Genomic DNA, 9,444 nt, shown 5'->3' with positions numbered 1-9,444 from the left:
CAAAAACAAAATAGTGGTCGATTGAATGGATGGACTCAGTCACCAGTTAATCCCAGACCAAAGTGTTAGTCACTCCTGTCTTCTCCCCAGACACCTCCCTCCAACTCAACAGCAAATAACTCTCTAGACTGTCATGGACAGCTGCACAGGCTGTCTGCTGCCCAGAGCCAACGCCGCACACAGTCATGTGAATAATGCTTCCTAACATGAGGCATGCGGTGCATTTACAGATCACTGTTCCTTCCTCTTCAAAGCTCAGGGAGAGTAAAGTCACATCGGGCGCCTCCCCCACCCAACACCATGGGCTCTTCCCGACTTTCCTCTCTGGTTCTTAATGCCCCGTCCTTTGCTTCTTTCTAGTCTGGGCTTGAGATGACTTTAGGCCAACGGACCGGTTCTCTGTTCCTAGACTTGAGTCTTGAGCTTCAGTGAGGTCTTGGGTGTGTCCTAGGACGTCACTGCATCTCAGTTTCCTCCTAAGAGAAAAGAGTTAGGTGAGGGCCCAGCTGGCCATTGCTTGCCCAGCATGCGGGAAGCCCTGGGTTCCATCCGCAGCGCCAGGGCCCTGACCACCTGTGTCTTTCAGCCACACAGCAGCCTGCCTTTCTGGGGAAGCAGCATGGTGAGCCTTAGGATGTGAGGAATCAGTGCAGGGTAAGTTAGGGTTCATGTGATGGTGCCATTGGGTAGCATGAAGGAGGTGGAGCCAGAGATAGAAAGGAAGGGGCCAAACTGTCCCCCAAAGACACCGTGAAACTGTTAAGCAGGTGTTTTTTTTCTCTTCCCCGCACTCTGCATTTTTAAAAGGAAATGGAGCCCATTGTTGGAAGGGGTCAGGTGAGGGAGCAGCCCAGGGCTGAGGGCTCGGGACTGGGGGCACGAGAATTCCAGGTACCTGTACCTCCTCCCCACCTGCCTTCTCTCCTCACTCCCCAGCCCAGAGGAGTGTCCCATCACCCCCCGCTGGGTGAGGGCATCAGAACCTTGCTCATGTATGTGCACCCACATGTGTGTGCACGCATGTGTGTTAGCCTCCTCCCGAAAGCCTGCCTCTGTCCTAGTCCTTAGCCCAAAGTTATACACAGTCAATATCCCTGCAGTCCTATTGCATGGCAGGGTGGATTCAGGTGGGACCAGCCTGAATCCCACCCATGTTCGGTTCTAGTTGCAGGCTCTGGACCAATTGTCTCACTCCTCCCAGCTCAGTTTTCTTCATTTTTATAAAATGCATTAAAAAAAAAAAAAAAAAAAAGCCAGGCAGTGGTAGCGCACACCTTTAATCCCAGCACTCGGGGGGCAGAGCCAGGCAGATCTCTGTGAGTTCGAGGCTAGCCTGGTCTACAAAGCGAGTTCCAGGAAAGGCACAAAGCTACACAGAGAAACCCTGTCTCGAAAAACCAAAAAAAAACCAAAAAAAACTGCCAAGCAGATGACACAGAATGCAGAGGCGTGCATGCTCTGGACTCCAGCTCTAACTGCCCTGACCTTGCTTCTCAAGTTTCAAAGAGGGAAAGTGGCCTGAACAGAGCCCGAGACACAGCAGGAGCGTGTCCTAGCCTGGCTGAGGGCTTCCTGGGAGGAGGGGACAGAGCCCCACAAGAAAGGATTCATGTCACCCACCTGTCTTAGTTAGGGTCACTATTGCTGGGATGAAACACCATGTCCAAAAGGAACTTGAGGCAGCAAGGGTTTATTTCACTCACAGTATCATATAACAGTTCATCATCAAAAGCAGTAAGGGCAGGAACTCACACAGGGCAGGATGCTGGAAGCAGGAGCTGATGCGGAGGCCATGGAGGGGTCCTGCTTACTGGCTTGCTCCCCATGGCTTGCTCAGCCTGCTTTCTTACAGAACCCAGGACCACCAGCCCAGGGATGGCACCACCCACAATGGGCTGACCTCCCCCATCAATCACTAATTAAGAAAATGCCCTATAGGCTTGCCCATAGCCAGATTTTTTTTTTTTTTTTTCTTTTTGGTTTTTCGAGACAAGGTTTCTCTGTGCAGCCCTGGCTGTCCTGGAACTCACTCTGTAGACCAGGCTGGCCTCGACCTCACAGAGATCCGCCTGCCTCTGCCTCCAGAGTGCTGGGATTAAAGGCGTGCGCCACCACCGCCCAGCTAACCTATAGCCAGATCTTATGGAGGCATTTTCTCAGTTAGGATTCCCTCCACTCTGGTAACTCTAGCTTGTGTCCAGTTGACATAAAACTAGCCAGCAGACCACCAGAGAGAGCCTCAAAGCTTGCCTTTCTATCAAGAGCCATAGACCATTCTTTAGTAGAGGAGGATCCAAAGGATACAATGTGGCTGGATCCCCGGGCCTTCCACTTCCCCACCACTGTCTGGCGTCTAAATGTGTCTGTCACTCCACAGGGAGGGGCTTCTGAGATACAGCTCAGCTCTACCAAGCGTCCATCCAGAGACCAGCAAAGACCAAGGAAGGACCCAGCTGACTAGGGACTCTGGGACAGGCTGGATCTCCTCTGTGCTGTCCTCCTTGGGGACATCTGGATCAGGAAGTGGAGTCTCAGCGCTGGCCCTAAGGGCTGTTGTAAGAGTTCACAGGCATGAGGCATGGCACACAGGCCGAGGCCTGGAAGGTTCCGGAGCTCTGGGCCTCCTTCAGGGTACCCAAGCCTGGGAGATAGGAGGTAGACCTGCAGATGTGAGCATAAAGGAGGGAAGCTAGGATTTTCCTGTTAGATCAGCAGAGCAGCAGAGCCTTGTTCCAGCCCACCCTGGTGAGCTAGGCCGGGAGGCTACTCCGTCTGAAGGGTGAGCCTGCCTGCGTGGTAGAACGCAGAAGCACTGGCTCTGACAGGTTCCCTCTACAGGGAGGCTCGCTGGGCCCTCTCCAGCAGCTGGGCACCTGAGCAGGTGTGGAGGCAGGAGCTACAGGCTGACACGTCTAAAAATAGAGTGCCATAGCCTGGGAGTGAGTCAGGTGTGTCTGCCACGTAACCTCCCCAGCACAAACACCCGGGCCAGATCCAGTGAACACTGACTGGGGCCTGGCCCTGTGGACGGTTAGGCCCCCTTATCCAAACTCCCATAAACAGCAGGATGTCTCTCGAGCCCTCTGACCTGGGACATCAGCTTCTTGAGGTCAAACCTAATGGCTTCCTCTGCGGCTGGCTGTGTCTTCCTTGTCGATAGGAGTCCTGGCCTGTGGACTGCTCAGAAAATGAGTGCTCCATCAATGGCTGCCTCCTCAAGCCATGAGAGTAATTTGTGAGAGAATCTCTGTTGGTAAAACACATCTCAATTTAAACCTCAGGGGCTGTGACTGTAGTTCTCTGTTGGTAGAGCACAAGCCTCTGGGTTCAGTCCTAGGCTGTATAAAGCCAGGTGGGGTGGCCCATGTCTGTCATCCCAGAACTTGGAAGGTAGGAGCCAAAGGAACAGAAATTCAATGTCTCCCTTGGCTACGTTGAGACTGTGAGGCCAGCCTGGAACACGTGAAACCCCATCTCAAAAATCAAAACACAGCCGGGTGGTGGTGGCGCACACCTTTAATCCCATCACTCGGGAGGCAGAGGCAGGCAGATCTCTGTGAGTTCGAGGCCAGCCTGGGCTACCAAGTGAGTTCCAGGAAAGGCGCAAAGCTACACAGAGAAACCTTGTCTCGAAAAACCAAAAAAAAAAAAAAAAAAAAATCAAAACACATTTAGTCAACAACAGTATATGGGTATTTTTAAAATCATGTCATGGAGGCTGGCAAGATGGTTCAGTGGGTAAAGGTGTTTACTCCAAAGCCTGACACGAGTTCCCTCATTAGGACCCATATGGAGAGCCAACTCCTGAAGGTTGTCCTCTGACCCCCACATGCCACTGCGCGCGCGCGCGCGCACACACACACACACACACCAAATAAATATAATAGTTTTCAAAAAATTATCTCATATTTTCACGAAAATGTTTGCTGCATTTTGCAAAATGTCAGCTCTCCAAAAGTATGTCCATTAAAAAAAAAAAAATGTACGTCTGTCCAAGTCTGACATTTACTTCCATGGCAATTGCCTGGATCCCAAATGTGTCCTCGTTCCCCACGGAGTGGCTCCTAAGACATGGGAGCATGTTGGCACACAATTGTAACCCCAGAACTTGAGAGGTGAAGACAGATGGATCCCAAGTCAAGGTCATCCTCCGTTACATTGACTTCTGGGCCAGCCCTAGACCACAGGAGAGCCTGTCTCCAAAAAAGAAAGAAAGAAAGAAAGAAAGAAAGAAAGAAAGAAAGAAAGAAAGAAAGAAAGAAAGAAAGAAAGAAAGGAAGGAAGGAAGGAAGGAAGGAAGGAAGGAAGGAAGGAAGGAAGGAAGAAAGAAAGAAAGAAAGAAAGAAAGAAAGAAAGAGAAAAGGCCAAGGAGAAAAGGCTCCGCAGTTGAGAGCACCCACTGCTCTTACAGAGGAGTTTGGTTCTCAGCACTGACACTAGGTGACTCACACCTCCTGGAACTTGAGCTCCAGGGGACACCACCTGCTGGCCTCCATGGGTACCTGCGCTCACGTGCACATACCCACGCACAGACAATCATGCATAGGCACAAATAAAAATAAGTCTTTTGAAACAACGAAGAGTGCTCAGGAGTCTCTCCTCCCACTGTATTGCCCGTCCAGCGCTGCCCTGTGATGCAGTGTCGTACCAACACTTGGGTTCATGCAGCAAGTACAAGGTGCAGCTCAAGAGAAAACATTTCATTCGAATCTGAACGCGGCATCCCTAGCACAGGGTCTGTGTTCTGCATCTCCACACAGTGCTCCGAACTCTACGAAGCCCTAGCTAGGGCAGATCTGGGCTGCCGCTCCCACCCAGGATGCTAACAGCTTCAGGGGAGGGAGCTAGACCCAGAAAGCAAGAGGATTGTGGGGAGCAGCAGCTTTGAGCCTTGTGGGAGGTGAGAGAGGACCCCCCCATTTTTGACAGGAAAACCTCCCTAGCCAGAAGCTCCGTGCTGAGAATGAGAGGTCGGGGAGTCATCAGACTGTGCCTAAGTCACAGATGACCCCGATCAGTTTTCCTATAATTTGTACATGATTGCAACAGATGAGGACCTAGGGATGCCTGAGCTCATGGCCCATGGGTGAGTAGCCAGGAAGACACCCCGGAAGAGAGGAACTGCAAATTTGAAAGACCACAGAACCTACTAGAAAGGGAATGGAGGCGTAGCTGAAGTCGTTGGTGGATTGGGGTTTTCTGTTCTGTTTTGTTTTGTTGTTTTTAAGTTCAGGGCTGGCAAAGTGGCCATATCTGTGCTGGGGCCTCATGACACCCACTAAGGGGGGGGGGGGGGTAAGGACTGAGCATCAGGAATGAGGAGGGTGTGCCATGACAAGGAGATCCGTCAACAGGTCAGGCCCTGATCCCATCTTGCATTGGATGACTTGAAAATGGTGTACCTGAGGAGGCCGGTGATGAAGGGGAGGCAGCCCGCAGGCAGTCACGTGTCTGACCAAAAGCAACTTAAACGTCCCACTCACAGTCCATCGTTAAGGGAAGTCAGGGCAGGAACTGAAGCAGGACAGGAGCCTGGAGACAGGAGCTGATGCAGAGACCGTGGAGGAGTGCTGCTCACTGGCTTGCTCTCCATGGCTCCCTCAGCCTGCTTTTTCATACAAAACCCAGGACCACCTGCACGGGGGGGGGGGGGGGGGGCGCACAGCCCAAGTGGGCTGGGCCCCCCGGCATCCATCATTAATCAAGAAAATGCCCCCACAGACTTGCCCTACAGGCCAGTCGGATGGAGTCATTTCCTCAACTGAGGTTCCCTCTTCCGTGATGACTCCAGCTTGTGTCAAGCTGGCAAACAAAACAAAGCAAAGCAAAACAATGCTAACCGGCACAGAGTGTTTCGTGTTTGTGTAATACAGGTGGGTACACGTGCACTTGTGCGCACATGTGAGTGCACGCGCATGCACACCACAGCATGTGTGTAGGAGTCAGAGGACAGCCCCAGGTGTCGTCCCTCACCTTCCCCCTGTATAAGCCTGGCTAGCGGGTGCCTTCTCTCCACAGAGGCCCGCTGGGGTTACAGACCCCTGCGCTGCTACATCCAGCTTTATGTGGCTTCTGAGGACCAGAGCTCAGTGTCAGAACTGCATGGCAAAGGCTTTACTCACTGAGCCAATTCGTCTGCCCTCCCCACGTGCCTCCTGGCCAGCATGAAGTGAACGTCTCTGTTCTGCTGAGCCCTCCCCACCATGACGGACTGAGATCTCTGAGACCATGAGATCACGAAATAAATCCTCCCTGATGCCATTTTTTTTTCACGTGTTTGTCAAAGCAAGGGAACACTAAGATAGAGGTAATGCCCCTCGGGTTTACCCGTGTGACACACAACTGGGCCTCCAGAAATGTTTGTTGACTAGATGAAAACGTTAGAGCCAGGAGCTGGGTAAGAACCAGCCTGAGAGGGGCTGGAGAAATGGCTCAGAGGTTAAGAGCACTGACTGATCTTCCAGAGGTCCTGAGTTCAATTCCCAGCAACCACATGGAGGCTCATAGCCATCTGTAATGAGATCTGGCTCCTTCTTCTGTATACATAATGAATAAATAAATCTTAAAAAAAAAAAAAAAAAGAACCAGTCTGAGAAGTCGGCATGGACCAGAGGCTCTGGTTCTAGTCGGAGCAGGAAGTCCGCACAAACCTGGGCTGGCTATAGCAATGAGCGTGGCCAGCACCCAACAGCAGCGGCAAGGGCTGTGGGGTGCAAGCGGGGACTTCAGCCAACGTTGGGGGCTCCCCGTCTCCTGCTCTCCCACCCACCACACCTCAGGGAAGCACAGTTAGTTAGTGCCCGGGCAGGCCCTCTGCCAACTCAGCAGGAGACTTTGGATATGCTGACAATGGTCACCCCACCACGCCCTCTGCCAGAGCTGTGTACCAGCCTGGGCCTGGGAATAACTGGATGACAGGTAGTTTCATTTGCTCAACAAGGACCAACACACCCGTATGGTATTTCCTCGGTGTAGAGAAGCCCTTTCCTGGACAATTCGGTTCCGTTCGATTATTGTAATGATGCTATGTATGAGGGAAACAGTGTATATGTATATGTATAGTATATGTATATGTATATGTATATGTATATGTATATGTATATGTATATGTATATGTATATGTATGTAGGATGGGGTATATATGTGAGTGTGCTCACCTATGTGTACCACGCAGAGGTCAGAAGTCAACACTGGGTGTTTCCTTCTACGGATCTTGTCCTGGGCTAGTTTACGTCACCTGACACAAGCTGGAGTCAACTGTAAGGAGGAAACTCAACTGAGAAAAGGCCTCCATAAGGTCCAGCTGTAGGCAAGCCTGGAGGGCATTTTCTTAATTAGTGATTGGTGGGGAGGGCCCAGCCCAGGTGGGTGGTGTCATCCCTGGGCTGGTGGTCCTGGGTTCTATAAACAGGTTGAGCCAGCCATTAGGGCAAGCCAATAAGCAGCACTCCTCCATGGCCTCCATGGCATCAGCTCCTGCCTCTAAGTTCCTGCCCTGTCTGAGTTCCTGTCCTGACTTCTTTCAGTGATGAACAGCAATGCAGAAGTGTAAACCAAACAAACCCTTTCCTCCCCGACTTGCTTTGGTCACGGTGCTTCCGCACAGCAATAGTCACCCTAAGACGTATCTCCTCCCTATTTTTGAGGGAGGTCTCCCTGACCCTGGGGCTTGCTCTTTGGCAGGGCTGGCTGGCCAGCAAGCCCCAGACTTGCCTGAGATGTCGGCCGAGGGATGCTGTATAAACTCCCCATAGATCCGGGCCCTGACAGACCCTCCTCGCTCTGCTTAACTCAGAGACCTGGCAACGACCCCTGAGCCCAAGTTCTGGTGAGCTCTGGGAGGAAGGAGCAGTGTAGGGTCTGAGGACAGGGAACTGACCCGGCCTGGAACAATCCAAACTAGTAACGCCACGTATGGGCTGGCGAGAGGATTTAACAGGTAAGGGAGGCTTGCTGCCAAGCCTGAGGACCTGAGTTTGATCCCTGGGACCCACAGGCTGGAAGGAGAGAGCTGACTCCCTCAAGTTGTCCTCTGACCTCCACGCCCACTCCGGGAGGTGTGTGCCCACACACACTCTCACAAGCTCACACCCAGCTGTGTTCTGACAATATGAAATGTCCTGGCATGGGGCTCAGGCAGCTAGGAAGGAGAATGGGGCTGGGTGAGAACAGGGTGTGTGGGATAGAGCCTTCTGGGTCACCCACAGAGAACCTTCCATGCTGAGGAGCAATGGCTGAGAGATGGAGCTGTGGACCCCTTCCCTGGAACAGACAGTAATTCTACTCATGTGCTGATCTCCCATTTTACACACACACACACACACACACACACACACACACACACACACACACACTCCCAGACTCCTCTTCACCCCTCAAGGTTCCCTCCCACCTACCCAAGCCCTGTAGAAAGAACATCTAGGCTGGTAAGACGGCTTCAGGGGTAAAGGTGTTCACCACCAAGCCTGACAACCTGAATGTGATCTCCAAGCCCCGCGTAGTAGAACACAAGTGACTCACAAGTGACTGTCCACTGACTTCTGTGTGCTTGTTGTGACACATATGCATCCACACGCACACACGTGCAAACAAACAACAAATGTAATAAAATAATAATAATAATAAAAGAAAGGCCATACAAGTCTCACAGTCTTGGACTTCCCTCAGCTCTGTAGTCTGGGCAGGACCCGGCAGTCAGTCTCCGGGTCCCTCTGCCCTGGGGACCCCGACTCCGCCCCCCCACCATGATGCACACGGGGTCACGGTTCACTCTGCGGTGGGTGCCGCTCCACGCAGCTCCATACACCTTGAGCAGTCTGCTCCCGCCACAGGGCACAGCGGCTCCGCTGTTTCCAGGGTGGCCACCCCGTCTGCCTTGGAGTTGTTTTCCCATGCTGTTTGCTCTGCCCCAGACAGCCCACGCCTACTTCCTCACCACCACAACATCAGCTGTCCACACAGAGGCACCCTATCACTCCGTCCCTGAGCTCTAGACACACGGATGCATCTGCTGCCCACAAGGCCTGTGAAGAAAGTACACCAATCACACCCGTTGTATAGATGGAAACGGAAGCCGGGCGGACTTGATCTACCATCTGCTACTCTCCCAGGGTCACATTCCTTCCCAAGGACTCCCCCTTCCAACACCCGCCCCCAACACACAACTCCTGGCAGGCAGAACTTTTTCTCTTCCAACCACCGTCCTCTGAGGTACTTCTGGGTACTCCATCCTCAGAGACTGACTTTTGTTTTGTTCTGTTTTTTTCGAGACAGGGTTTCTCTGTGTAGCTTTGCGCCTTTTCTGGAACTCACTCTGTAGCCCAGGCTGGCCTCAAACTCACAGAGATCCGCCTGGCTCTGCCTCCCAAGTGCTGAGATTAAAGGCGTGCGCCACCACTGCCCAGCTCGAGACTGACTTTTGCCTTTCTTTCTATGGCACAAACT

The 9,444-nt window shown here is 52.4% G+C and overlaps 1 long non-coding RNA gene across 1 annotated transcript in view; it reads right to left on the bottom strand.

The window, feature by feature from the left end:
- Positions 1-219: 219 nt before the first annotated feature.
- The window catches only part of LOC131897512 (uncharacterized), a 31,248-nt gene continuing 22,023 nt past the window's right edge, over positions 220-9,444 (bottom strand). The window contains exons 2-3 of the long non-coding RNA XR_009375712.1: positions 3,089-3,247; positions 220-476 (exon numbers count right to left, since the gene is read on the bottom strand). This is a non-coding gene — a long non-coding RNA (uncharacterized LOC131897512). The remainder of the gene's footprint in view (positions 477-3,088; positions 3,248-9,444) is intronic.

Source organism: Peromyscus eremicus, chromosome 22 (genome assembly GCF_949786415.1).
Source record: "Peromyscus eremicus chromosome 22, PerEre_H2_v1, whole genome shotgun sequence".
NCBI lineage: Eukaryota > Metazoa > Chordata > Mammalia > Rodentia > Cricetidae > Peromyscus > Peromyscus eremicus.
This window is presented reverse-complemented; position numbering and strand designations above follow the sequence as displayed.